General features: G+C 41.7%; 1 protein-coding gene and 1 pseudogene across 1 annotated transcript in view; one reads left to right on the plus strand and one right to left on the minus strand.

Annotated features, from left to right (window-relative positions):
* The window catches only part of LOC141504059 (uncharacterized), a 35,806-nt gene extending 32,448 nt beyond the window's left edge, over positions 1–3,358 (minus strand). The window contains 1 exon segment of the mRNA XM_074208912.1: positions 1,919–3,358. The gene's annotated coding sequence lies outside the window, so the exon portion shown is untranslated.
* Positions 3,359–7,039: 3,681 nt separating this feature from the next.
* The window catches only part of LOC141504069 (receptor-transporting protein 4-like), a 45,253-nt pseudogene continuing 24,360 nt past the window's right edge, over positions 7,040–27,932 (plus strand).

Consider the following 27,932-nt stretch of genomic DNA (forward strand, 5'->3'; position numbering starts at 1 on the left):
CTTCTGCACCATACATTGCCTTTGTCACTCTCACATCCTGTTTGTCTTTTCTCCTTACAATCACATAGTCTATTAGATGCCAATGTTTGTGAGGATGGTGCATCCAGGAAGTTTTATTGAGTTTAGGTAAACAGAAGACAGCGTTTGCAATGAGAAAGTCATGAGATGCACAAGTCTTCAGAAGTGGGTGACCACTGCTGTTGCTGTTTCCTATTCCATTCCTCCCAAGGACTCCTTGTCAGGTCTGGTAATCTGAATTAACTATCATTATAATCACCCAGAATTATAAGCTTGCCCTCTTTTAGTACATGGACCATAAGGGCTCCAGGTCTTCATAAAATTTTTCTTTAACTTCTTCAGTGGTCATCATGGTAAAAACATAGGCACTGCACAGTATGGCATTTTCCTGGAAGTGGCAATCTCATTGTCATAGCCTTTTGGCTCCTTTTTGGTAGCCATTCAAGAATATTGACTAGATTAGTTTGTTTGCAAAACCTACCCCAGCTTCATGGTGTTCCCCTTCACTGTGGCCCTCCGGAAAAACGTGTATCCATCTCCAACTTCATTAAGCTGGCCTTTATTTGCAGCCTTGTTTCACTGAGGGCTACTATTTGAATATGGTACCTGCTGAGTTCTCTTGCAACAAGAGCTGTGCATCTTTCAGGTCTCATGGATCTTGTGCTATGAGTGTGCTCACATTCCATGCACTTATGGTGAAAGGAATCTTTTTGAAGAAGTTTTGTAGACTTTTTGTGTCTTGATCACACTATGAGATTCCCTGCCTACCACAATAATCAAACCAGGGTTGGGTAAGCAGACAATATTTAGGGCAACTTTTGAATCCTTCCTTCACATCAGGAAGTGAGCAGTATGATCCTTAAAAGGGGTACTCAGATACCCAGGAGCTGCTGGATCTCACTTCTGCTTTCAGTGGGGAAACGAACCTATGATCTGGGAGGCCTCTGTGCAGGGTTGTGACTACGGCTTCCAGTGTGTCCACACCCACTACTCCATCACTTGCCTGTCCCCAAAGGACTTTAAGCAATGGTTATAAGTGACATCTTTTGATGGTTTGTGGTCAGCCATGTGTCTGTTATTCCATGCTGACATTCCAAAAAATCCACCTATTAAAAAAAAACACTGAGAAGCATAGACCTTGGGTGACAAAAGGAGGTGATCGGAAATGGCCAGGTTAGAATCTACCTTAGACTGACTCTGGGATCCAGGATGAGGCACTTCCCCAACTCAGTCTCCTCATCTGCAGAATGAGTATATTAGCTCCTGCCCATCAGGGTAGTCAGAATTCTCTGAACATCCATCAATGTTCAGCAAACCTCAAACCAGACTTAACAAGTATGGACTATCCCCAAACCTGGAAACTAAGGGGTATCAGCCTTCCTAAGAGTATCAACCTGTGGCATATGGGGGTAATGGGGTATCATTGATGAAAAGGAACAGTTCTAAAGGAAATGGGAAACATGGATACCTGATATAGAGTGGGGCAAGGGGAACCAAAGGACAAAGAGAATGACACTGACCTGAGACCATGTGAACTCTTCACCCTCCAAGAGAGGTGTGAAGGACTACAGGTAAGTAATGACGCAAACTTCCCAATGTATGGCCAGGGAGGGAAGTTTTATTATCAAATTTAATTTTTAATTGTTACTCAATAGGAGTTGAGAGAGACTTTTTTATTTCCTTTTTTAAAAAAAAAGCATAATCAATATAAGCTAGGGTGGGAGACCAACCCTTGATCCCTGTTTTCAATGAGTTGAGCCCCAGTCTGTGAGCTCATGTATGCCTACCCAGCCAATGAGGGACTCAGTGATGGGGATTCATCAATGGGGGCTCATAAATGGGAGCTTAGCTGCAAAGCTGTGAGTTTGACTGGCCTTGGGGGGGGGTCTCCTGTACTTACCAGGGGGTGACACCCTCCTTGTAGACTCTTTAGTAGATGAAGGCTCAGCTTGACCACTCTTCTCTCCCATTCATTCTTTGATTGCATCTCCTTAAGGAGCTGGTCAGGAAAGGAGGTGAGGAAGCATAGAGGGCCTGGTGCTCCTTCCCCAACCTTGTCAGGGGGAGAGTCCCTTTGGAGCTCAGAGTCCCCATACTGGCAAGGTCCCCCATGCTCTGAAGCTATGAAAGTCCAGCCAGAAGACCAGACACATTTGGAGGAGCCTAGCTCTGCTCCAAGAGCAGGCCACCATGGAGGGTGGCTTCTTTGGTCAGTGGGGAGAGGACCTCAGGACTCTTTCCAGACATTCACGTGAAAAGTCTCCTGAATGCCCTTGTGGTTCATCTCTTGGAATAAAATGCTTTGCATCAGCTTCATCAATATGCTGCTATGGAATTCTTATACAACATCTGAGACCAAGAAAAAAATGCATGGGACTCATGTCATTCATTGGCAGGGGCCAAAACCTTGGGGTCCTTTGTTCTGCCTGATGTGAAGAACTGAGGAGGCTACCCAGGGGAGTCCTTTAAATGCTGGGGGTGTCAGTTTCTTCCTCTGTCACATGAAGGGCCAGAGCAGATGATGTGGAGGGTCCTTCCATCTGTCAGCTATGACTCAGTGAACTGAGGTCCACTCTAGCTAGTGAAGCCTGACAGAGGCTGGAAAGGGAGACGTGAGCCAGGTTCATCTTCACTGCCATGAGCAGAGAAAGGAAGGTGATCTTCAGGGCCCCCACCTCCCCAGACTGCTTCTTGTGTAGTAGGTTGTAAATATGCCCTTGTGCAGGGACTTCAAGAGAGGGATGGGGGTTCTCTCTGTGACAGACCAAGGGACCTGGGGGGACTCTCTTGATATGGCTCCCTTGAACCATGTTTCTTCCAAAAGGGTTTGTTCATGATCCAAAGGGCTAGTCACAAGGTCAACAATGCCTACAATCAAGATAACATCCCCTGGGCCCTTCCCCCAGTCAAGGAGCCTGACCCAGCCCAGGTCTCAGGAAGGCTGCAACCTGAAGAACAGAGGTGAATGAAGATGTCAGATTTAGGACCAAGGTCAGCACAAATGTCCACCATGGAACAGAGAAGAAGGTCTGAGACCAGAACTCACTTGTACCTGGTCATTCTCCTCTTCTGGAGGAGGGAGAGGAAACAAAACACTGGACAGTCTTGTCAGTCAGTTCCTGGTTGTCCATAGCACTGAAATATGACTTCAGTTCGCTGGGGAAAGCAAGGCACAATGAGAAAGGACCCAGCAGAAGACCCCCAGAAAGGGTCCCAATGTCCAAAGGCAGTTGAAAGGAAGGTGCAAGGACCAACTGCCATTCTCTGGGAAGTTCTGGAACTTCAACAAGCTGGGATTCAGCAAGCACTTGTGGACATCTGCTGAGATCAAACCAGTATGGCCCCAGAGGTCTTTGAGGGTGGGGCCAGGTCTGACACAGGGTCTGTTTTACAGTAAGTGATCCACTAATATCTGCTGACCACAGAGACAAGAAGGAACCTGCCTCTGTCCTGATGGACCTGAGATGGACAGAAGGGAAAAGTCAGGAAAGACGGAGGACAGGCAGCCCAGCCCCAGGAGAGCCAGAAGCCAAATGATCGGTCCCCCACTGATGAAGATAAGCTCAGCCTGGTCTAGAGTCCAGGCCCACCACCAGACCCACACCTAAGAGAATGACCTCAACCTGGCATAGAGCCCAGGTCCACAGCTAAGAGGATAAGCTCAGTGTGGGGTAAAACCAGGGTTGGGGCTAAGAACTTGGGCCCATGACCAGTCCTAATGGACCTCCTGCCTGCTTTCCCTCAGTTGTCACTCTGACCCCGAGAACCTCTCATGTCCACCCTCCCTCTCCCTCTGGGTTCATTCCCATGAGGAAATCCATCCCCCAGTCATGTATCTAGGATGTGCAGGTGCCACCCGACCAGGAAAAGGCCAAGAGCACTCCAGTGATCAGTGGGCTCCCAGGGCTGATCTCTGAGATGGGATCTCATCTACTCTGACCAAGGGTCCCAGGCATGGCCCAGCCTAACTGAGATGCCAGAGCACAGTCATTGGCAGGCAGGTAAAGGAGAATCCAGTGACTCTCACTTAAGGATCACCTGCCCAATACCAACAAGGCGCTCAGGATGGGGTTCCCAAAAAATGAAACAACTGGTCAGAAGAACACCAAGGAGAGATTTCAAGTCCAAGCTTCTAAGCCAAGTCTGGTTCTAACCATGATGGGTGGAACACTGTCCCTCCAAACTAAATGGAATATCTTGCCTGGCGCCTTGGCATGAGATTTTAACCCGACTGATTTTACTGAGGGCATGTGCCCCTTCCCCCAAGCAACATGGAACCACAAACTATGTAGTCACACACCCCCAATCCCAGACTAGGCCCCAGAAAGACCCCCCCCCCAAGCCCTCTTGCTCCAGGGTCTAAGTGCCAGGGTTTATTAGATCTAAAATTTCTAAAAAATTGTCAGACTCCAAGTGAAGACCCATGCAGTGTGGACACCCCACCGCCACCCCACAGGAATCTAGAACTTCCCACAACTCTGATAAGGAATAATAGTGCGGGTTTGGAGGAAGATCTTCACCCTACCCCACCCCAGGCCAATACTCAGTCTCACTCTTGATTGTTCTGTGTCACCTGACCCCCCCACACCCTCTACTCATTGTACCCCTCATTGGAGGGAGCCCAGGGCCCCGGGCCCCAACCTGTTCTCTTGAAGGAGTTCCAGAAAGGAAATCATCCCTGCTGATTGCAAGGAGGCTGCAGCCAGATTGTCCAGTGGCTGGGTGAAGGCAGCCCCAGAAAGCCCTTCCTACTTCAGAAAAACCCCTCCAACTCACCAGATTAACAGTGAGCTCTGCTTTGTAGGTATACTGAAAGTCCACCTGGTCCAAGCCTTGGTGGCCAGATAGACCTGCATGATGCCATTGCTTAAGTAGCTTCAGAGAAATAGCCTGTGGCCAGAAAGGAAGCTGGGTCACAATGGAAGAGCAGCAGGCCTCCCATCCCCCATCCTCCATTCTTTTAGAATAGAGGAAGCTCCAGGGGGCAGGGTACCTGGGAGGCAGATACCTGTCTCACTGATCTGCCTCCCTTAGATGCCCAGCCACCCGAGTGCCCCTGAGGCACCCCCTCCCAGAAGGCAGCCAAGCCAGACTTGGGGCCCACAGACCAGTGAGATCACCTGGGAGGATGAAACCTTCTTTGTAATCTCGTTCACATGGGACAAGAGCATCCTCAGGTGAGAGTGATCGGCCATACTAGCATAAATTCCCATGAGGGCACTCTTCGCCACCTCCCTCTTCCAGGAGTAGTCAGTCTGAAAAGGGAGCAAAAGTACCCGTCTCCCCCCAGCCTCTTAGCTAGGAGGTCCAAGAGAGTTCAAGGCCAAAGGCTTCCCTTGGATTGGAAAACAATCCCCTAGAACTGGGGTCCACAGCTGCCCAGGCCTGGAAGGCTGTCTGGGACTCTGGACATTTCCTGACTCTCATCTCCAGTCCCTGGACTGCCCCCTCAACCCCTGGTTATTGAGACTTTAATCCCTCCCCCCCATCAAAATCATGATTGCAGATAATCTGCATTAGATTTTTATGTATGGAAAGAGCAGTGTAGCTCAGTAGGGAGAGTCAGAGGTGGGGGGCCTGAGTCCCAATCCTCAGTTTCCTTAGAGGCCAGCAGGCCAGAAGACCTCTGAGGACCCTTCAAACTGAAAATCCAAGATTCTTTGCCCCTGCATTCCCACTGCAACCCACCCCCCCAGCATACAGCAGGTGCTTGACTAACATTGATTGAATTGAATGAATGATAGCATGAAATGAGGTGGGAGAGCCTCCCTGAAGCACCCCCAGACCAGAATTTCTGGTTCCATTTGAGGGGCCTAAAAGGATCACCTTCCAATGTTCAATCTAGGACCCAACTCAAGAACTCCCCAAATATCAGACTGGGAGGAATGTTGGCAACCAGAAGACCAAAGAAAGGTCCAGAAGAGGCGCCACAGGGGCACTTAGGTGGCCAATGGATAGTGCACCAGCCCTGGAGTCAGAACCTCAGGAGAAAGTGTGTGACCTCGGCCAAGTCAATTAACCCTATTGCCTCACAAGTCGTGACAGAACCTCCCCCTCTAGTTTCTGATGAGGCTGTGAACACTGAGATTGTGGGCACCTCCACCCTGGGCCTCAGGGTCCAGGCTCCTCACCCTGCAGGCACTGATGGGCCAGGAATCTTCTGTCTCTTCAATTTTCTCCAATGTTGGCATGGTGGTCACCCGAACCCAGACAGAGAGTCTCAAGCAAAGGATAACTCCCTGGAGGAGGCCAGGGGAAGATGAAGAACATGGGCCACTGTGTACATTGGCCTGGCTGGAGGTGTCCTGGTCTAGCTGGAGGGGCCCTGGTCTAGCTGATGGGGCCCCAACCTGGCTGGTGGACACTGACCTGGGCAGAAGGGCCCTGGCCTGGCTGGTGGATGTTGACAAGGCTGGAGAGGCCTTAAGCCCTCCTGGGCTTGGGGCTGAGAATTTCCCAGAGAAGCAGAGGAAGTGGAGTCCCCAGCTTGGGAAAGGAGTTCAAGGGCCTGTTAGTGTCCCTGGCCTGGAAATCCCCTCCCCGCTTGAAGTCAGGGTATCTGCTTCTTTTGGGGCATCATATGTTCACCTTCTTCCAAATCCTGTTTTGAGATACATGAGCTATGATACACAGGATTGCCAAGAAGCTAAGTCCTCCCTGATACATGGACCCAAGGACCACTCCCAGGGAGAAGGTATCGCTTTCGGAGACAGCCCGGCCCACTGTGGGACAGCTCCCACTGTTCACTCTCCAGAGAGAACAGCCAAATATGCATCTTCACCTGTTAGTCCTTCCAAATGGAATGAATTTTCTGGAGGCCCCTGCCCTAGTCTCTTCTCCAGGCTCCACGTGCCCATTCCCTCCACTGGTCCCTCTCTGGGCAATGACTCCCAGGCCCTTCTGCTCACCAATGTCCTTTGTGACAGGCAGTGCCCAGATGTGGTCACCAGGGAATGAGGGAGCAGTGGGGGGGCCTCACCTCCCTCTCAGACTTGTTCCTGTGGTTGGTCTTAATAGCTCCATGAGCTGCGTCTCCACTTTTGCCAGCCTCCTGGTCCATGGTCAGTGGGAAGCCTAGCACCTAGTAAAGGAAGACTTAGAAGGAATTGAGCAGAAGGGGAGTCCCCCCCAGGCTGGCAAATTCCCCCACTCCTCAAATGATCTTGCCCAGAATCTTGAGCCTAGATTCATAGGCCATCTCCAAACACGTCCCAGTGGGCAACTCCCACTATTAAAGATGGGCAAACTGGTCAACTCCAGGACCAGTAACCGGACTGTGCCCCTGATGGAACCATGGAGGGCAAGGGGCGAGGAAAGCACCTGGTGCCAGCTTGAGGACTGACAGATCCCGAAGGAGGTGGGGACCTCAGGATGCTGAATGAGGCAGGCATTCTGGGACATGGCTTTATCTGATTGTTCCAGGGGAGGAATGTTGGTGAGAGAACCTCAAAGTTTGTTAATTTTAAAAATTTGAAATAAATCCCCCCCCCTTCAGATCTATTATCTCACTTGAAACTCTCACCACCACAAGGAAGGTGTGGGCCAGTGGACTTCAGAGTCTAACAACCTGGGTTTGGGCCTCAGCTGACACACATGAGCCTGGGCATCTGAGCCTCAGATTCTCCACCTGTCAAATGGGGGGGGTGTTAATCTCTATATCCCTTCATGTTGCAGCTCAACTTTTTTTTTAGGTTTTTGCAAGGCAAATGGGGTTAAATGGCTTGCCTGAGGCCACACAGCTAGGTAATTATCTGAAGTAACATTTGAACTCGGGTCCTCACAACTCCAGGCCTGGAGCTCTATCCACTGCGCCACCTAGCTGCCCCACAGCTCAAATATCTTAGTAGCTGCTACTATTCCTGGGTTAAAGAAACTGAGGACCAGAGAGGCCAAGGGGCTTGATAAGCTGAGTTAACAGAATTCTCCAGATGCCTCATTGCCTGGAAGGTCCTCTTGGAGGGGACCCTCTCTGTTGTGCACCATCGTCCCCATTTATTGGCAGGGCCCCTTTCCAGGGATGTATAGTCTCCAAGTCAAAAATGAAGGCCATCCCTGCGTCCAAGGCTCTCGCCTTAAGAGATGAGAAGACCTAGGGAAAGGCACACACCCTCTCTATGGCCCATTTTCCCTTCACTTTAAAGCTTGCCCATATCAGCCACTGAAAAGGTCAAATGTTGGAGCCCCCAGTCTTTGCTGCCTCTTATCAAAGCCAGCCCCATTTTTGCTGCTGAGTGGCTCTCATAGCTGATGATCTGGAGGTTCAGCTCCCGGCTCTGAGTCTGGATCAAGCTCCATGGGGTCCACCTAGTCCTCTTCTTTTAATCATAAAATTTTATATAATCTCAATGCATAATATCCCCATTCTATATGTCATGAGATTTCCAACTTTCATGCACAAATTACCCCAAGTACAGTGTCACAATGACATTCTTTGGTGTCTCACTGATATCAGGAGAGTTTCCTTTTGTAGCTACAGATGTGTCAACACTAAATTCAAAAGTAGAGGAATAATCTGACCCCTTTCCCAACAAAATGTTAATTTAGTAAATTGGTTTATCCTCACCCCAATCATGTAGGTAGATGACTGGAATCCTCTCCCAAGCCCCTGGTTCTGAGTGAAGCTAGAAAGCAGCCAATGAACTACAGGCCCCCTCAGGTCCTGTTGTTGCACCTGCAACGATTCAGGTGTGCATCTCTGAGGAGTCACAGGTGCTGTGAAGCAGGGGAAGCCCTGCTTGAGAGCTAGAAAGGGTTGGAAGAGAGAAAGTGGCCCCTTTGAGATCCTGGAACTCCCTCTGGCACTCAATGAATAGGTGGCAAATCCCAGTTGGAGCCTTGGCTCGGTTTCATTGGACTTAATGCTCTTGGTTTATCTGCTCAACGGTTCTCTCATTTGGTTAAGTTTTATGTGATACCAAACCCAGGATAGAATGACACAGGAACTTTATACTTAATAAACTAGTTAGGGTGGGAAGGGATAGAGGTAAAAAAAAATCTATGGGTAAGGATTTCTATCTTCAAAGCACATTTTTAAACATTATTCTACCCTCAAAGTGTATGTGTTTAAGAATTTATAGATGAAGACACATGTAGAAGAAAGCTAAATGTTGCCAGCCAAGATGGCAGAGAGAAGACAGGCACAGTTCTAAAGTCTCCTGATCTTTCCCCATCTATCATATGAAACCTCTTAAAAGAAATCTAACCCACAAAACCCAGAAAGAAAAGTCAGGAGAAGGAACATCTACCTCAGGATTTGTCTCCCCCAGCAGCATTGGACGAATTCAGGCAGGTGAGTCTGGGCTCAGAGGCAGGATCAGCCCCAATCAACCAGATTAACTGCTGAAGGGGAGCTGGGAGTCTGAGGGCCAGAGAGCTGGACCTACTGGAACTGTGGTGGGGCTAAACAGCAGGGAATTGAGTCAAGTAGGGAGTAGAGGCACTGGTGTTGGTGCTGTCCCCCGGGAGCTTGCAGACAGGGCTGGGGTGAGAGTTCTGGTGCAGGAGACCTGTGGACACTATCCCTGTACTCCTCTGGTCTGAGGACCTCAGAGTCCATGCCTCCATTATAGCTCAGACCTCTTCCTGGAAGAAACAATTTGCAAACTACTTCTGCCTGAGGCCCAGGTGTGTAAGCAGAAGAACTAGCCCAGCTGGTAACTGAGAGTGAATGACCTCAGGCCAGGGTAAAGCCCACCATTGAGTGAAGGCAAAAGAATTCAATAGTTCCAATCCCTCCCTTCAAGCAAAGGGAGAAGGCCTCAATCAAGGTCACAGACACTCCAGAGAAAACAACCAGCACCTCCTACTGGTCAGCCAGAGAAATTGCACTCAGTGAGAAAAGCCTTTAGGGATCCCAAGCCCCTGTGACCAAGCCCCTCCCCAACTCAAGGTCCTAGCAAAATGATGAAGGGTCAGTGAAAAGGTGGATCCATAGAAAAATTCTTGGAAGGGAAAGACCCTAACTCAGAGAGATCTGGAACCTCTGAGGAAAATACAATCTGGTCTTCAGCACAGAAAGACTTCCTTGAAGAAATAAGGAAGGAGCTTAAAAATTTGGGAGAGACAATACCTTGCAACAAGAAAACATCCGTAGAAAGTACAATTGGACAAAGACAAAAGGAGAATAAATCTCTCAGATCTTCAATTGGACAAATACAAAATGAGAATAAATCTCTCAGATCCTCAATTGTACAAGTACAAAATGAGAATAATTTTCTCAGATCCTCAATTGGGCAAATGCAAAAAGAAATTAATTCTCTCAAAACCTCAATTGGTCAAATGGAAAGCTCTTTTAAAAGTAGAATTGACCAATTGGAAAAGGAGTTGCAAAAGGTTAATGAAGAAAACTCCTCCCCCTAAAAAAAGAATGGAGTCTACAGAAACTAATGATTCCAGGAGACAGCAAGAGTCAGTTAAACAAAATCAAAAAATAGAAAAAATAGAAGAAAATGTAAAATACCTCATCAAAACCAGTGACCTCAAGAATAGATCAAAGAGGGCCAACCTGAAAATTATAGGACTTCCTAAAAACATTGAAGAGAAAAAAAGCCTGGACTTAATATTACAGGATCTAGTGATGGAAAACTGCCCTGATATCATGGAATTGGAGGGCAAAGTAGTTATTGAAAGAATACATCCGGGGGGCAGAGCCAAGATGGCGACATGAAGGGATCGAGTCTTAGACCTGATAAAAACTCATAAACTAAGGACTCTAACTAAACTTTCGAGAGACAGAACCCACAAAGGGACCCAGTGAGGCAGTTCTCCTACTCAAGGTAACCTGGAAAAGAGCAGAAAGGCTCTGCTCCCTGGGGCCGGAGGGGCAGCCTGCCAGAGGGGTGGCCCGCCAGAGCCAAAGAACTTCAGCCTCCCGGAGGCAGCCCAAGGGCGCTGGGAGCCTCAGCTCGCAGCAGCGGGGGAGTCTCCTGAGCTGCACCCCGGGGAGCACCAGCACAAAGTGGGGGAACAGCAGGGAACCAGCAGCCTGGTCTTTCAGCAGCCTAGACCCGGAAACAGAAGCAGGTGGAGCCAGTAAGCAGGAGCCCCCAGGGCATGAGCCCATTGAGCTGAGGGAGGGGAGTGAAGAGACTGCAGAGCTCTGCCCCTGGAACAGGACTCTGGAGCTCTAACCACATTCAGATCCTGATCGCAGTCTAGGCCCCCCCATAGAACAGCAGGGCTCTCCCCACCTCAGCCCTGTGGCAGAGGGGGGCACTTATGGTCATTCACAGACCAGGAGGGAGGACAGAACCTCACACACTGAGACCCTTGTGGGAGTGTCCCAAAAGCTCAGGAAGCACCCCCCAAAAACAGGCTTAGGCTGGGAAAATGAACAAAGAAACAAGAGGAAGACCATTGAGAAATATTTTGCAAATGAGCCCAAGAAGGATCAAAATACTCAGTCTGAAGATGAGGAAGCACAAGCTCCTGCATCTAAAGACTCCAAGAAAAACAGAAATTGGGCTCAGGCTATGATAGAGCTCAAAAAAGACTTTGAAAATCAAATGAGGGAGTTAGAAGAAAAACTGGGAAAAGAAAGGAGAGAGCTGCAGGAAAAACATGAAAATGAAGTCAGCAGCTTAGTCAAGGAAATCCAAAAAAATGTTGAAGAAAATAGCATGCTAAAAACCAGCTTAGGTCAAATGGATAAAACAGTTCAAAAAATTATGGAGGAGAAGAATGCTTTAAAAAGCAAAATTGGCCAGATGGAAAAAAGAGATAAGAAAACTCCGAGGAGAACAAATCCTTCAGACAAAGAATAGAATTCAGGGAGATTGATGAATTTACCAGAAATCAGGAATCAATACTTCAAAACCAAAAAAATGAAAAATTAGAAGAAAATGTGAAATATCTCATTAAAAAAACAACTGATATGGAAAACAGACTTAGGAAAGATAATTTGAAAATTATTGGAAAACCTGAAAGTCATGATCAGGAAAAGAGCCTTGACATCATTTTCAAAGAATTACTACAGGAAAATTGCCCTGATATTCTAGAAGCAGAGGGGGCACAATAGAAATGGAGAGAATCCACCGATGCCCCCAAGAAAGAGATCCCAAAAAACCAACCCCCAGGAATATTATAGCCAAGTTCCAGAACTCCCAAGTCAAAGAGAAAATATTACAAGCAGCCAGAAGGACACAGTTCAAATATCATGGAGCTGCAGTCAGGATCACACAGGACTTAGCAGCAGCTACATTGGAAGCTCGTAGGGCTTGGAATACAATATACCGGAAGGCAAAAGAGCTTAGAATGCATCCAAGAATGAACTACCCAGCAAGGCTGAATGTCCTCTTCCAGGGAAAAAGATGGACTTTCAATGAACCAGGGGAATTTCAAAGGTTCCTTTTGGAATGGCCAGAGCTGAACAGAAGGTTTGCTCTTCAGATACAGGACTCAGGTGAAGCATGGAGATTGGAGGAGAGGGGGGAAATATGAGGGACTTAATGAGGATGAACTGCATGTATAGAAAAATGATACTGATAATATTCATATGAACCATCTCAGTTAATAGAGCAGGTAGAGGGAGCTTTTATAGTTGAAGCACAGGAGAAAGCTGAATTTGAAGATAAAATATGGTGTAAAAATGGAGTCAATAAGAAACAAAAGGGAAATGGAATGGGAGAAAGAAAAAGGAGAGGGGGAATAGTCCAAGCTATTTCACATAATAAGATTTTTTTTTTATTACAATGAGCTATTGCAATGATATGGAAGGGGGAGGCAAGGGGGAATGAGGGAACCTTTGCTCTCAGCAGAGATGGCTAGGAGAGGAAACAGCAAATATACTCAATGGGGTATAGACAACTGGAGTAAGAAGGAGGGGGGAGCAGGGGGAAGGGGTGGGGATGTAAATGAAGGAGGAGAGGATGGACCATGGGGGGAGAGTGGTCAGATATAACACATTTTCTTTTTTTACTTCTTGCAAGGGGCTGGGATTGGAAGGCCTGCCCAGGACCATAGGGCCAGGTGGATTCTGGGCCTAAGGGGTGGTATGGGGGCTCAGGGCTTCTTGGCCCCAGGATCAGGGATCTGTCTGCTGTGCCACTCAGCAACCCTACAGCAGAGTCAGAGTGAAAGGAGAGAGAAAATATAGTACATGGTAGTGGAGAAATAAGAAAGGAGGGAGTTGCGAGCAGCAATGGCAACATTGGAAAAATATGGGAGTAACTTTTGTGATGCACTTATCATAAAGAATGTGATCCACTCACGACAGAGTTGATGGTGTTGGAACAAAGACTGAAACACATTTTTTTGTTATTATTATTTGGGGGAGGGTGCAGGGCAAGTGGGGCTGGGTGGCCTGCCTGGGGCCACATAGCAGGGTGATCATTGGGTGTCTGGGCCTGGATTCGGACCCAGATGCTCCTGGCTCAAGGGCCAATGCTCTGTCTGCCACCCAGCCACCCCTACTATTATTACTATTTTATTTTATTTTGGGTGTTTCTTTTTTTTTTCTTTTCTTCTTTTTGGTTTTTGCAGGGCAGTGGGGATCGGGTGGCTTGCATGTTACATGGCTGGGTGGTTATTGGGTTTATGAGGCTGGATATGGACTTGGGTGCTCGTGGCTCCAGGGCTGGTGCTTCATCCATTGCACCACCTGGCCATACCTACAATTATTACTATTATTTTTTTAATTTTAATTTTTTTCTCCCCCTTTACTTTTATGCCCAAGCAAGTCTATCTATATTCATGGGGGGGAGGGGTATTTTGTTTACTTGTAAACAAGTATATTTTATTAATGTAAAGAAAAACATTTGTACAAAATGAGAATAAAAAATTAAAACAAAAAGAATACATCCACCGCTCCAGGGAAAGATCCTAAAATGAAAACACCAAGGAATGTTGTGGCCAAATTCCAGAACTATCAGATAAAAGAGAAAATCCTGCAAGCAGCCAGAAAGAAACAATTTAAATATCAAGGAGTCACAGTAAGGATCATGAAGGACCTGGATGCATCAACATTAAAGGATTGAAGGGCCTGGAATGAGATATTTTGAAGAGCAAGGGTGCTTGGAATGCAGCCAAGAATCTACTTTCCCACAAAGCTGAGCCTTCTCTTCCAGGGAAAAAGATGGACATTTAATGAAATGGAAGAATTCCAAAAATTCCTGATGAAAAGACCAGAGCTAAATAGAAAATCTGGACATGGACATCAAACAGGCGGTTCAAGAGATACATGAAAAGGTAAAAAGAAAAAAAAAAAAAGGAAAAGTGGCGGTAAAAGGGAAAAAAACTGCTATCCAGTAAGTTGAAACTGGCTATCCCAGCATGGGGAAAAAAAGATTATCATAAATCTTGAGAATTGTAACTCTAACAGAATATACCTAGCTAGAAATGATGGACATTCATGATTTATCCATGAAACTGCTATCTAAAGAGATGTAACTGGCTTTAACCCCATTTGGGAGAAAGACTCTAATAACTCTCAAGAATTTTAACTCTATTCAATAGAATATACTGAACTAGAAGGGACAGACACTCAGAATTTTCTATGACTTAGATAGAATGATCTAAAAAAACACTACCTCCTTAAAAAGAGGGACAGGAAACAGGAGGAGGGAGAGGATTGAATGGGGTAAATCTCATTACACTAAGAGGTACAAAAACCCTATGGTAATAGAGGGGAAGAAGGGAGCAGATGAGAAATACCTGAATCTTCTTCTCATCAGGATTGGCTTAAAGTCAACCTACACATACTCAGTTAACTTACAAAACATCTAACCTTTCAAGTATTAAAAGGGGAAAAGGGGAGGGGGGACGGAGAAAGGGAAGGGGGGGAAAGGGGAAATAAAAGGAAGGGAAGGGAAAAGGGAAAGGGGAAAGAAAGGGGAGGGTGTGATATAGGAGGGCAAACACACTGAAAGGACTGGTATTCAGAAACAAAATACTGGGGAATATGGATAAGGGGGGATGGGGTAAAATACAGAGGTAAGAAAGCATGGAGGGCAATAAAGAATTAGTAATCATAACTTTGAATGTGAATGGGATGAACTCTCCCTTAAAAATGTAAGCAAATATCTGGATTAAAAACCAGAATCCTACAATATGCTGCTTACAAGAAACTCATTTGAAGCAGAGATACATATAGAGTAAAGGTAAAAGGTTGGAGCAAAATATATTTTGCTTCAGCTGAAGTAAAAAAAGCAGGGGTAGCAATCATCTCAGACAAAGCAGTAGCAAAAAGAGATAGTGTTAAAAGAGATAAGGAAGGAAACTTTATCCTCCTAAAAGGTACCATAGACAATAAAGTTATTTCAATACTGAATATATATGCACCCAGTAGGACAGCACCCAAATTCTTAGAGGAGAAGCTGAAAGAACTACAGGAAGACATAGCAAAACTCCACTAGTGGGAGAACTCAACCTCCCACTCTCAGATCTAGATAAATTGAATCATAAAATAAACAAGAAAGAAGTTAAGGAGGTAGATTGTTAGAAAAATTAGATAAGGTAGACTTATGGAAGAAACTGAATGGGGATAGAAAGGAATATACCTTCTTCTCTGCAGTACATGGAACTTATACAAAAATTGACCATGCACTAATGATCAACTGCAAAAAGGCAGAAATAGTGAATATGTCTTTCTCCTATCACAATGCAATAAAAGTTCTATGCAATATTGGGCCAAGGAGATATAGACCCAGAACAAATTGGAAACTGAATAACCTCATTTTAAAAGATGAGTGGACCAAAAAACAAATTATAGAGTTAACCATTTTATACTAGCTAATGATAATAATGAAACAACATACCAAAACCTATGGGATTCATTCAAAGTGACTCTCAGGGGATATATTATAGCTCTAAAAGCTTACATGAATAAGTTGGAGAAAGAGGAAATCAATGAACTAAACATGCAACTAAAAAACTTAGAGAAAGAACAAATCAAAAATGCCCAATTACATACCAAATTAGAAATTATAAAAATTAAAGTAGAAATTAATAAAATCGAAAGCAAAAAAAAAACTATTGAATTAATAAAACCAAAAGTTGGTATTATTAAAAAAACCAATAAAATTGATAAACCTCTAGTCAATTTGATTAAAAATAAGAAGAAAACCAAATTGTTAGTATCATAAATGAAAAAGGTGAACTCACCACCAATGAGGAGGAAATTAAAGTAATAATTTGAAATTATTTTGCCCAACTACGCCAATAAATTTGATGATCTAAGTAAAATGGATGAATATTTACAAAAATATAAGTTGCCCAGGTTAAATGAAGAAGATATTAAATAACTAAACAACCCCATCTCAGAAAAAGAAATTCAACAAGCCATCATTGAACTCCCTAAGAAAGAATCTCCAGGGCCTGATGGATTCACAAGTGAATTCTACCAAACATTTAAGGAACAATTGGTTCCAATTCTATATAAACTCTTTGGAAAAATAGGGAAAGATGGAACTCTGCCTAACTCTTTCTATGAAACCAAGATGGTGCTGTTACCTAAACCAGGAAGAGTTAAAACAGATAAAGAAAATTATAGACCTATCTCCCTGATGAATATAGATGCAAAAATCTTAAATAAAATTTTAGCAAAACAGTTAAAACAAGTCATCACTAGGATAATACATTATGATTAAGTAGGATTTATCCCAGCAATGCAGGGTTGGTTCAATATTAGGAAAACTGTTAGGATACTCAATTATATCAACAACAAACCTATCAGAAATCATATGATCATATCAATAGATGCTGAAAAAGCTTTTGACAAAATACAGCATCCATTCCTATTAAAAACACTAGAGAGCATAGGAATAAATGGACTGTTCCTTAAAATAATTAGCAGTATCTATCTGAAACCAACAACAAGCATTATATTCAATGGGGAGAGGCTAGAGGCATTCCCAATAAGATCAGCAGTGAAACAAGGATGCCCATTATCACCACTACTATTCAGTATTGTATTAGAAATGTTAGTGCCAGCAATTAGAGAAGAAAAAGAAATTGAAGGAATTAGAATTGGGAAGGAAGAGACAAAACTCTCACTCTTTGCAGATGACATGATGGTCTACCTAGAGGATCCCAAGAAATCATCCAAAAACCTACCGGAAACAATTAGCAATTTTAGCAAAGTTGCAGGTTATAAAATAAACCCTCATAAATCCTCAACTTTTCTATGTATGTCTAGCAAGATACAGCAGGAAGAGCCAGAAAGAGAAATCCCATTCAAAGTAACCTCAGAAAATACAAAATACTTGTGAGTCCATTTGCCAAGACAGACTCAGAATCTTTTTGAAAATAATTATAAAACACTTCTCACACATATTAAATCAGATTTAAATAACTGGGCAAATACCAACTGCTCATGGATAGGTAGAGCTAATATAATAAAAATGACAATTCTACCCAAACTAAACTATCTGTTTAGTGCCCTACCAATCAAAATTCCAAAAAATTACTTTAATGAGTTAGAAAAAATTGTAAGTAAATTCCTATGGAGACATAAGTCAAGAATTTCCAGGAGCTTAATGAAAAAAAAAGTGCAAAAGTAGGTGGCTTAGCCCTACCTGATCTAAAATTATAAAGCATCATTCATCAAAACTGTTTGGTATTGGCTAAGAAATAAGAGTGGTGGACCGGTGGAATAGACTAGGTGCAAAAGCAGGAGACTATAGTAATCTGCTGTTTGATAAACCCAAAGAGTCCAGCCATTGGGATAAAAACTCCCTCTTTGATACAAACTGCTGGGATAATTGGAAGTTAGTATGGAAGAAACTTAGATTAGACCAACACCTCACACTCTTTACCAAGATAAGATCCAAATGGTTACAGGACATAGACATAAAAAACAATACTATAAGCAAATTAGAAGATCAAGGACTAGTCTACCTGTCAGGTCTATGGAAAGGGGAGCAGTTTATGACTAAGGAAGAGTTGGAGAACATCACCAAAAACCAATTAGATGATTTCAATTACATTAAATTAAAAAGCTTTTGCACAGATAAAACCACTGTAACCAAGATTAAAAGAAATGTAGTAAATTGGGAAACAATCTTTACATCTAATGATTCTGACAAAGGACTCATATCTAAAATATACAGAGAACTGAGTCATTTTTTTAAACCAAAAGCTATTCCCCAATTGACAAATGGTCAAAGGATATGTAAAAGCAATTTACAGATGAGGAGATCAAAGCAATCTATAGCCATATGAAAAAATGCTCTAAATCATTAATTATTAGAGAAATGCAAATTAAAGCTTCGTTGAGGTACCAACTGACACCTCTCAGACTGGCCAATATGACCAGAAAGGATAATGATCATTGTTGGAAGGGTTGTGGGAAATCTGGGACACTATTACACTGTTGGTAGAGCTGTGAACTCATCCAACCTTTCTGAAGAGCTATTTGGAACTACACCCAAAGGGCAACAAAAATGTGCATACCCTTTGACCCAGCAATACCACTACTGGGTCTATACCCTGAAGAGATGAGGAAAAGGGGTAAAAACTTTACTTGTACAAAAATATTTATAGCAGCCCTGTTTGTGGTGGCAAAGAATTGGAAATCAAGTAAATGTCCTTCATTTGGAGAATGGCTTAGCAAACTGTGGTTAATGTATGTCATGGAACACTATTGTTCTATTAGAAACCAGGAGATACAGGATTTCAGGGAAGCCTGGAGGGATTTGCATGAACTGATACTGAGCGAGATGAGCAGAACCAGAAAAACACTGCACACCCTAACAGCAACATGGGAGTGATGTTCAACCTTGAAGGACTCGCTCATTCCATTAGTGCAACAATCAGGAGCAATTTGGGGCTGTCTGCAAAGGAGAGTGCCATTTGTATCCAGATAAGGAGATGTGGAGTTTGAACAAAGTCCATGGACTATTCCCTTCAATTTAGAAAAACAGAGATATCTTATTGTCTGATCTGGTTACCTCTTAGACTTCATATCTCTTCTTTAAGGATATGATTTCTCTCTCATCACACTCAATTTGGATCAAGGTACAACATGGAAATAAAGTAAAGACTGACATTGCTTTCTGTGGGGGGGGAGGGAAGTAAGATTGGGGGGAAAATTGTAAAACTCAATATCTTTAATAAAAACAAATTTAAAAAAAAGAAAGCTAAATGTTTTACATCTTTGTCTAGGGTTTTGCCCATTTCTACTAGTGAAAAGAATTTTGTAGAATGCTAATTATATAGTGGTAAAACATTAAACCCTGGGTCATATTCCCAATAATTGCTTCCACCAGTGTCACTACACAAAAATACACCCAGAGTCATTTTATACTTTTTAATATATTTTTTGTTTTCAATTATACATAATAGTTTCTACCTACCATTGTAGGTACAAACTATTACATTTGTTCCCCCACCCTACCCCCCCACAGAAGGCAGTCTGATAGTCTTTACATTATTTCCATGCTATACAATGAGCAAAATTGAATGTGTTGAGAGCAAAATCATATCCTTAAGGAAAAAATAAAATATAAGAGCAAAATTATGTAATAAAAGATAACTTTTTTTAAAAAAAATTAAAGGTATAGTCTTCGGTCTTTGTTCAAACTCAACAATTCTTTCTCTGGATACAGATGGTATTCTCCATCACAGCTACCCCAAAATTGTGTTGGATTGTTGCACTGCTAAAATGAGCAAGTCCATCAAGGTTGATCATCACCCCATGTTGCTATTATGGTGTACAATGTCCTTCTGTTTCTGCTCATCTTGCTCAGCATCAGTTCATGCAAATTGCTCCAGGCTTCTCTGAATTCCCATCCCTCCTGGTTTCTAATAGAACAATAATGTTCCATGACATACATATACCACAGTTTGTTCAGTCATTCCCCAATTCAGGGACATCCCCTCCATTTCCAATTCTTTGTCACCACAAACAGAGCTGCTATGAAAATATGCGTACAAATGATGTTTTTACCCTTTTTCATAATCTCTTCAGGAAACAGACCAAGTAGAGGTATTGCTGGATCAAAGGGTTTGCACATTTTTATTGCCCTTTGGGTGTCATTCCAAATTGCTCTCCAGAAAGGTTGGATGAGTTCACAGCTCCATCAATAATGTATTAGTGTCCCAGATTTCCCACATCCCTTCCAATAATTATCATTGTCCTTTCTGGTCATATTGGCCAGTCTGAGAAGTGGGAAGTGGTACCTCAAAGATGCTTTAATTTGCATTTCTCTAATCAGTAATGATTTAGAGCAATTTTTCATATGACTATGGATTGCTTTGATCTCATCTGTAAACTGCCTCTGTGTATACTTCAACCATTTGTCAATTGGGGAATGATTTGTTTTTTATAAATTTGTCTCAGTTCTCTATGTATTTTAGAAATGAGTCCTTTGTCAGAAATACTAGTAAAAATTGTTTCCCAGTTTACTATATTTCTTTTGATTTTGGTTATGATGGTTTTTTTTGTGCAAAAGCTTTTTAATATAATGAATAAAAATTATCTAATTTGTTTTTAATGATGTTCTCTATCTCTTCCTTGCTCATAAACTGCTTCCTTTCCATAGACCTGACAACTATTCCTTGATCTCCTACTTTGCTTATAATAGTCTTTTATGTCTAAATTCTTTACCCATTTTGATCTTATCTTGGTAGAGGGTGTGAGATGTTGATCTAATCCAAGTTTCTGCCATACTAACTTCCAATTTTCCCAGCAGTTTTTATCAAAGAGAGAGTTCTTATCTCAGAAGCTGGGCTCTTTATGTTTATCAAATAGCAGATTACTATAATCATTTCCTGTTATCTCTTTTGCACCTAATCCATTCCACTGATCCATCACTCTATTTCTTAGCCAACACCAGACAGTTTTGATGACTGATACTTTATAATATAATTTTAGACCTGGTAAGGCTGAGCCACTTTCTTTTGTACTTTTTTTCATTACATTCCTTGATATTCTTGACTTTTTGTTTCTCCATATGAATTTACTTACAATTTTTTTCTAGCTCATTAAAGTAATTTTTTGGAAATTTTTTTAGGCACTAAATAAGTAGTTTTAGTTTAGTTAGAACTGTCATTTTTATTGTATTAGCTCAGCCTATCCATGAATAGTTAGTATTTGCCCAGTTATTTAAATCTGATTTTATTTGTGTGAGAAGTGTTTTATACTTGTTTTCATAGAGTTTCTGAGTCTACCTTGGCAGGTAAACTCCCAAGTATTTTAAATTGTCTGAGGTTATTTTAAATGGGATTTCCCTTTCAAGCTCTTGCTGCTGTATCTTGCTAATAATATATAGAAATGCTGAGGCTTTATTAGGGCTAATTTTATATCCTGCGACTTTGCTAAAGTTACTAATTGTTTCCAGTCATTTTTAGATGAATTTTCAGATTCTCTATGTATACCATCATGTCATCTGCAAAAAGTGAGAGTTTTGTCTCTTCCTCCCCAATTCTAATTCTTTCAATTTCTTTTTTTCCCTTATTGCTGAAGCTAACATTTCTAGTGCAATATTGAATAGTAGTGGCGATAATGGGCATCCTTGTTTCACCCCTGATCTTATTGGGAATGCCTCTAGCTTATCCCCATTGCATATGATACTTGTTGATGGTTTCAGATAGATACTGCTTATTATTCTAAGGAATAGTCCATTTTTCCTACACTTTCTTAGTGTTTTTAGTAGGAATGTGTGCTGTATTTTGTCAAAGGCTTTTTCAGCATTTATTGAGATAATCATATGATTTCCGTTAGTTTTGATATTGATATAGTTAATTATACAACAGTTTTCCTATTATTGAACCAACTCTGAATTCCTGGGATAAATCCTGCTTGGTCATAGTATATTATCCTAGTGACAATTTGTTGTAATCGCTTTGCTAAGATTTTATTTAAGATTTTTGCATCCATATTCAATAGGGAAATAGGTCTGCAACTTTCTTTCTTGAGTTTGTCTCTTCCAGATTTGGGTATCAGCACCATATTGGTATCAAAGAAAGTTAGAGTTCTGTCTTCCCCTATTTTTTCCAAAGAGTTTATATAGAATTGGAACCAATTGTTCCTTAAATGTTTGATAGAATTCACTTGTGAATCCATCTGGCCCTGGAGTTTTTTCTTTGGGAGTTCGATAAAGCCTTGCTGAATTTCTTTTTCTGAGTTAGAGTTGTTTAGGTATTTAATTTCCTATTCATTTAAACTGGGTGACTTATATTTTTGTAAATAATCATCCATTTCACTTAGATTATCAAATTTATTGTCATAGAGTTGAGCAAAATAATCCTGAATTATCATTTTAATTCCTCCTCATTGGTGGTGAGTTCACCTTTTCCATTCATGATATTAGAAATTTGGTTTTCTTTTTTTAAATTAATCAAATGTTTATCAATTTTATTGGGTTTTTTCATAAAATCAACTCAGTTTTATTTATCAATTCAATAGTTTTCTTGCTTTCAATTTTATTAATTTTTTCTTTAATTTTTAGAATTTCTAAGTTGGTATTTAATTGAGGGTTATTAATTTGTTGTTTCTCTAATTTTTTAGTTGCATGTTTAGTTCATTGATTTATTTCCTTTTCCCCTAATTTCTTCATGAAAGCATTTAAAGATATTATCTCCTGACAACTGCCTTGCCGGTATCCTAGAAGTTTTGGTATGTTGTGTCGATATTGTCATTTTCTAGGATGAAATCACTAACTCTATCTATAATTTATCATTTTATCCACTCATTCTTTAAAATGAGATTATTTAGTTTCCAATTAGTTTTAGGTCCATCTCTCCAGGGCCCATTATTGCATGACATTTTTATCACATTGTCATCTGAGAAGGAAGTATTCATTATTTCTGCCTTTCTGCATTTGATTATAAAGTTTTTATGCCCTAGTACATGGTCAATTTTGTGTAAGTGCCACGTGTAACCTCCTTCAGTGTGTTTTCCCCTTATATCCAACCCCTCCCCTTTCTTTCCCCTTTTCCTTTGCCCCTTCTTCCTTCCCTTCCATTAATTCCTCTTTTCTTCCCCCCCCATCCTTTCCCCTTTGCTACTTGAAAGATAGGTTTCTTAATTTAACTGAGTGTAAATTAACTTTGAGCCAAATCTGATGAGCTTTCCTTTCATCAGAATTAGCTCAGAGAGAAAATAACACACACTCAATGAGTACAGAAATCTACCTTACCCTAGAGGAAAAGAGGAGAGGGAAGGGGAGGGGTTGTGGGTGATAAAAGGGAGGGAAGATCATAGGAGAGGGTATTCCAATGCAATACACCTTTTAGGTGGGACAGGATGAAAGGGAGAGAAAACAGAATAATGGGGCTGGGAGGAACAGATAGGAGGAAATACAGTTAGCATTAATAGCTCCTGTGGGGGGAAATATTGAAACAAGTTCCTCTGATAAAGACTTCACTTCTCAAACACAGAGAAATTCTCAATTGATAAATGATCAAGAGATATGAAGATTTCAGATGAGACTATCAATACAATCTATTTAAATATTTGGTTTTAAAAATGGACTACTTTGGGACAGCTAGGTGGCAACAAAGTGGGTAGAACACTGGCCCTGGAGTCAGGAGGACCTGAATTCAAATCCAGCCTCAGACACTTAATAATGACCTAGCTATGTGGCCTGGGGCAAGCCACTTAACCCCATTGCCTTGCAAAAAACCTTTAAAAAAATGCACTACTTCACCGAATGGGGGAGAAATATGGCTTGGAACAATTCTGAATTACTACCTTATATCTATTGAATTGGCTAAAAAGAGAGAACAAGAAAATGATCAATGTTGGAAGGAATGTAGGAAAATTGAGACACATGCATTGTTGGAGGTGTTTTGAAACGTTTCAACAGTGCTGTAGAGCAATTTGGAACTATGCCCCAAGGACTATAAAAGCCATGTTCACCCTTAGACCTAGTGGTGCCCCTGATAGGGATATATTCCAAAAGAGGTGAAATATGGAAAGAAAAGAATGTATATGTAGGGATATTTATAACAGCCTTTTCTGTGGGTGGGGAACTGGAAATTCCTTCCTTCCTAACCATTCTTTCTCCATCTCTTTCACTGGTTCTTCATCCAGGCCACACATAACCATGGATGGCCCCAAATGTCTGTCCTGGGACCTCTTCACTTCTGTATTATCTTACTTAGAGAGCATCCTTTTCCATTGGGTGCCAATGCAATAATCATTCCTATATGGATCATTCCCAGATGTGTATCTCCAGCCCTAACTCCCTCCTCATCTCTGCCTTCTATCTTCTTGACATCCTTCAAGTCTCAGCTCCAATCCCACCTTCTATAAAATGTCTTTTCCTGCCACCCCACTCTTTTTCCCACCACTGCCTTCTCCTTCCCTCTAATATTCTCTAATTCTCCTGTATGTGCACACTATTTTGAATATTCAAGAATCTAGTGACTGCCCTAAAGAGCCGGAATCATGATTTGTACCTTTCCTGATATTCCTAACACTTAGCACAATGCTTACAGCATAGTATGGATTTAATAATATATAACATATATAACAAATAAATATAATAATATATTTAATATTAACAAGAAATGCTTATTGACTACATTTGATCATGGTAAACTCAGGCTTATACTACAGTCATTTTACCTGTCTCTATCCTCATGTCCTCACCCTTACCCTCTACTTCACCTGCCCTGATTTCCTGGGGTGAAGAGATCTGATCTAAGTAGCTTGCACCTTTGCTTTATGAAACTTTTCAGTGAAAATTTATAAACTGTTTATTAATATATCTTTGGTACCAGTGTCACTTCTAAAACTCATCTGATGTTCTTAATAAAGCATGCCAAAAAAGCAGCAATGTAGAATGCAATATATTTGTGAAGTCAAATCCAAATTTTTATTTTGTCACTAAATCAATAACCTTTTATGAAACACCTACTATCTACAAGACACTGTGCTAAGTGCTAGATTTTTCGAAGAACAGAAAATATTTTAAAATCCATAGGATGGGCAGCTAGGTGGCGCAGTGGAGAGAGCACCGGCCCTGGAGTCAGGAGTACCTGAGTTCAAATCCAGCCTCAGACATTCAATAATGACCTAGCTGTGTGTCCTTGGGCAAGCCACTTAGCCCCATTGCCTTGCAAAAAACTAAAAAAAATAAAAAATAAAAAAATCCATAGGACCTTGAAAGAGATTCTTATCACTATCATTCTAATCAAAGACTACTATATAGTCATTTATGATGAATCATACTCATTCCTTGAAATGTCTGCAGCCTAAAACAATTTTTAAAAACAACTACTAATATTTAAATGTAAAAAGCAATATATGACCTTTTCACAATTCCTTCATTTTATAGAATTTAATAAGTAATTTTCCATCCAAATAATCAACAAAAGAACTAAAAAGTAATCAATTTCTATATAACTCAAAAGCCTATTTTATGTAAATAATGATATATTAATTTGTTATCAATCCATGTCCTTCAGTTTTAAATGATCTGCTTTTAAGTTTTTGCTTCAGACACTAGTGAGATAGATGATATACTTCAGAAAGCTCTAACCATAGCTTGGACCTGAAGGAACCACGTACACTCAAATCACCTGGAAATAGACTCTTACCTTTGAATCTTCCCTCCAAGTTCCTACACAATTTGAGGAGATTTCAGCTTGGCTTGATTAGCCTCAGCCATTTGAAGATTAAACTGCCATCCAATTGTCTCAAGCTACAACAGACAAATAGAGATGGAAATCAGATGGTACAGAAGCAATAAAACAACAGTCCACTTGAAGCATGGCTCCCCTCAGAGAAACTAACCAGGCTCCTCTTGTGGCAGTCTGGAGTTTCCTTCAAATATTCATACCTCCAGTTCTCCCCCTACTAACAATCTGGTTTCTTGTCATGCCTCTAAGAGACAGCAAAACTTGCCAATTTATTCTAAAAATAATGATTCTTTAGAGTGCCCAAATACTCCAGAAGACTTATAAGGAAAACTACCTTTCTCCTTTTGGTAGAGCAGCAGGCTGTAGTACAGAATGGTGCATCAGTTATCAGACAAGGTCATTGATGCATTTGTTTTGTAAACCTGTCCTTGGTTATACAAGGAGTTCCTGTGGAAGAAGGCTAGAAGGAAGGGACAAGAATTGGAAAGTATATCAATTTCAATAAATATATATATATATATTACATATATATATATATATATATATATATATATATATATATATTCGTTTTTGCAAGGCAATGGGGTTAAGTGGCTTGCCCAAGGCTACACAGCTAGGTCATTATTGAGTGTCTGAGGTCACATTTGAACTCAGGTCCTCCTGACTCCAGGGCCGGTGCTCTATCCACTGCGCCACCTAGCTGCCCCTCAATAAATATTTTTAAAATAAAGGTTCAGAGACTGAAGAAAAGCATATGAGAAAGTCGATTACTTTGTGGAATAGCTAATACCTTTCTCTGATAAGCTCAAAGCATATTAAAGATTTCAGGGTGCTAGGTGGCCACCAGCCACGGGCCCTGGAGTCAGGAGGATCTGAGTTCAAATCTGATCTCAGACACTCAATAATTGCCTAGCTGTAAGACCTTGGGCAAATCACTTAACCCCATTGCCTTAAATAAATAAAAAATAAAAAACATTGCCAAACAATTGGAAATCACAGCAGTAACTGCAAGTCAAAATGGAAAAAGGAAACTGAAAATGTTTATTTTTGAAAGGCAATAATTGGATAAGAAACAAAAGTGTAGCCCTGACTCTAGCACAGTGCCTTTCAGAGACTAGGATGAAAAGGAGGGAGATGCTCTTCAGACATAATCAAATACCACAGGCTGAAAATCAATTAAATGGAGCATTTTAAATAAGAACTCTTGATGTACTAATCTTGATCACGGATATCCAATAATAGTCTGAGACACCGACCCGCATACTATACATTTTCAATAATGAGGATAAACACAGGCTAGCATATTTCTGCTGCCTGGGCCAATTCCTGATGCAATATGTCATTGCCATCAACAAAAGGATTTATTCAACTCTCATGTGTGTTTTTCAAAGCTACTCTGATGGCTTCCATGCCTTGGAACATCAAAGAGAGGAAAAAGAGAACATAAGGGAACTTGAGTCCAACTCCATCATAATGGGGCCCAATGAGTTCCCATGTTCTACCCATTGCCAGCCACATGGCAATTATCAGAGATGTGATTTGAATCCAGGTCTTCAGATTTCTGCTGTACTAAAATATCTCTTTGAAATAAAGACCCAAGAGAGCATGTAGGTCATGTATTCCAATCTACCTATTTTACCGAAGAGGAAACTTGTGCTCAGAAAGGCTATAAGACTTATCCAAGGTCATAAACCATATCCACCCAGTCATTAGTCTTTTCCTGTCAACCTCTGCAATGTGTCATCACACAGCCAATACCCAATTTCTGGCCTTTGTGACTTCTGACCTGAACTACTACAGTCATCCTCTCATTGGTCTCCCCACCTCAGAAATCTCTCCGCCCATGCCAATCCTTCCTCTTCACAGCTTCAAGGTGATTATCCTAAAGCTCAGGTCCCCACAGCATTCTACTACTCAATAACCTCCAAGGATATATTTTTGGTCAAATAACAATGCCTTGGGCATGTAAAAGCCCTTGTAGCCAGGTTTCTACTTATCTGGCCACTTTACTGCATTCTATTCTCCATTCAAGTTAAATGGCCTTTCCAGCTGTTCCTCACATATAATATTTCATCTCCTTGCTTTTGGCACAAACTATATGCTCATGCCTGAAAGTTCATGCCCCCTCAACTCCATCTCTTATAATCTTTCCTTCAAATATTAGTTCAAGAATAAACTTCTACAAGAAGTCTTTCCTAATCTTCCCAGTTTTAGTGCCTTTCCCCAAAAAAATAGCATATTTGCATCTAAGCAGTCATTCACTTTAACCACCAATTGAACAGAAAGTCCCTCTCACTATTCCAAAAAAGGTTCTAGCCAACCTTAGATCCAGTTTTAAGATATTCATTATTTTATAAGGCAATCCCTTCCATTTCTGAAAAGTTCTGAAT

This window comes from Macrotis lagotis, unplaced genomic scaffold (assembly GCF_037893015.1).
Source record: "Macrotis lagotis isolate mMagLag1 unplaced genomic scaffold, bilby.v1.9.chrom.fasta BILBYCTG047, whole genome shotgun sequence".
NCBI lineage: Eukaryota > Metazoa > Chordata > Mammalia > Peramelemorphia > Peramelidae > Macrotis > Macrotis lagotis.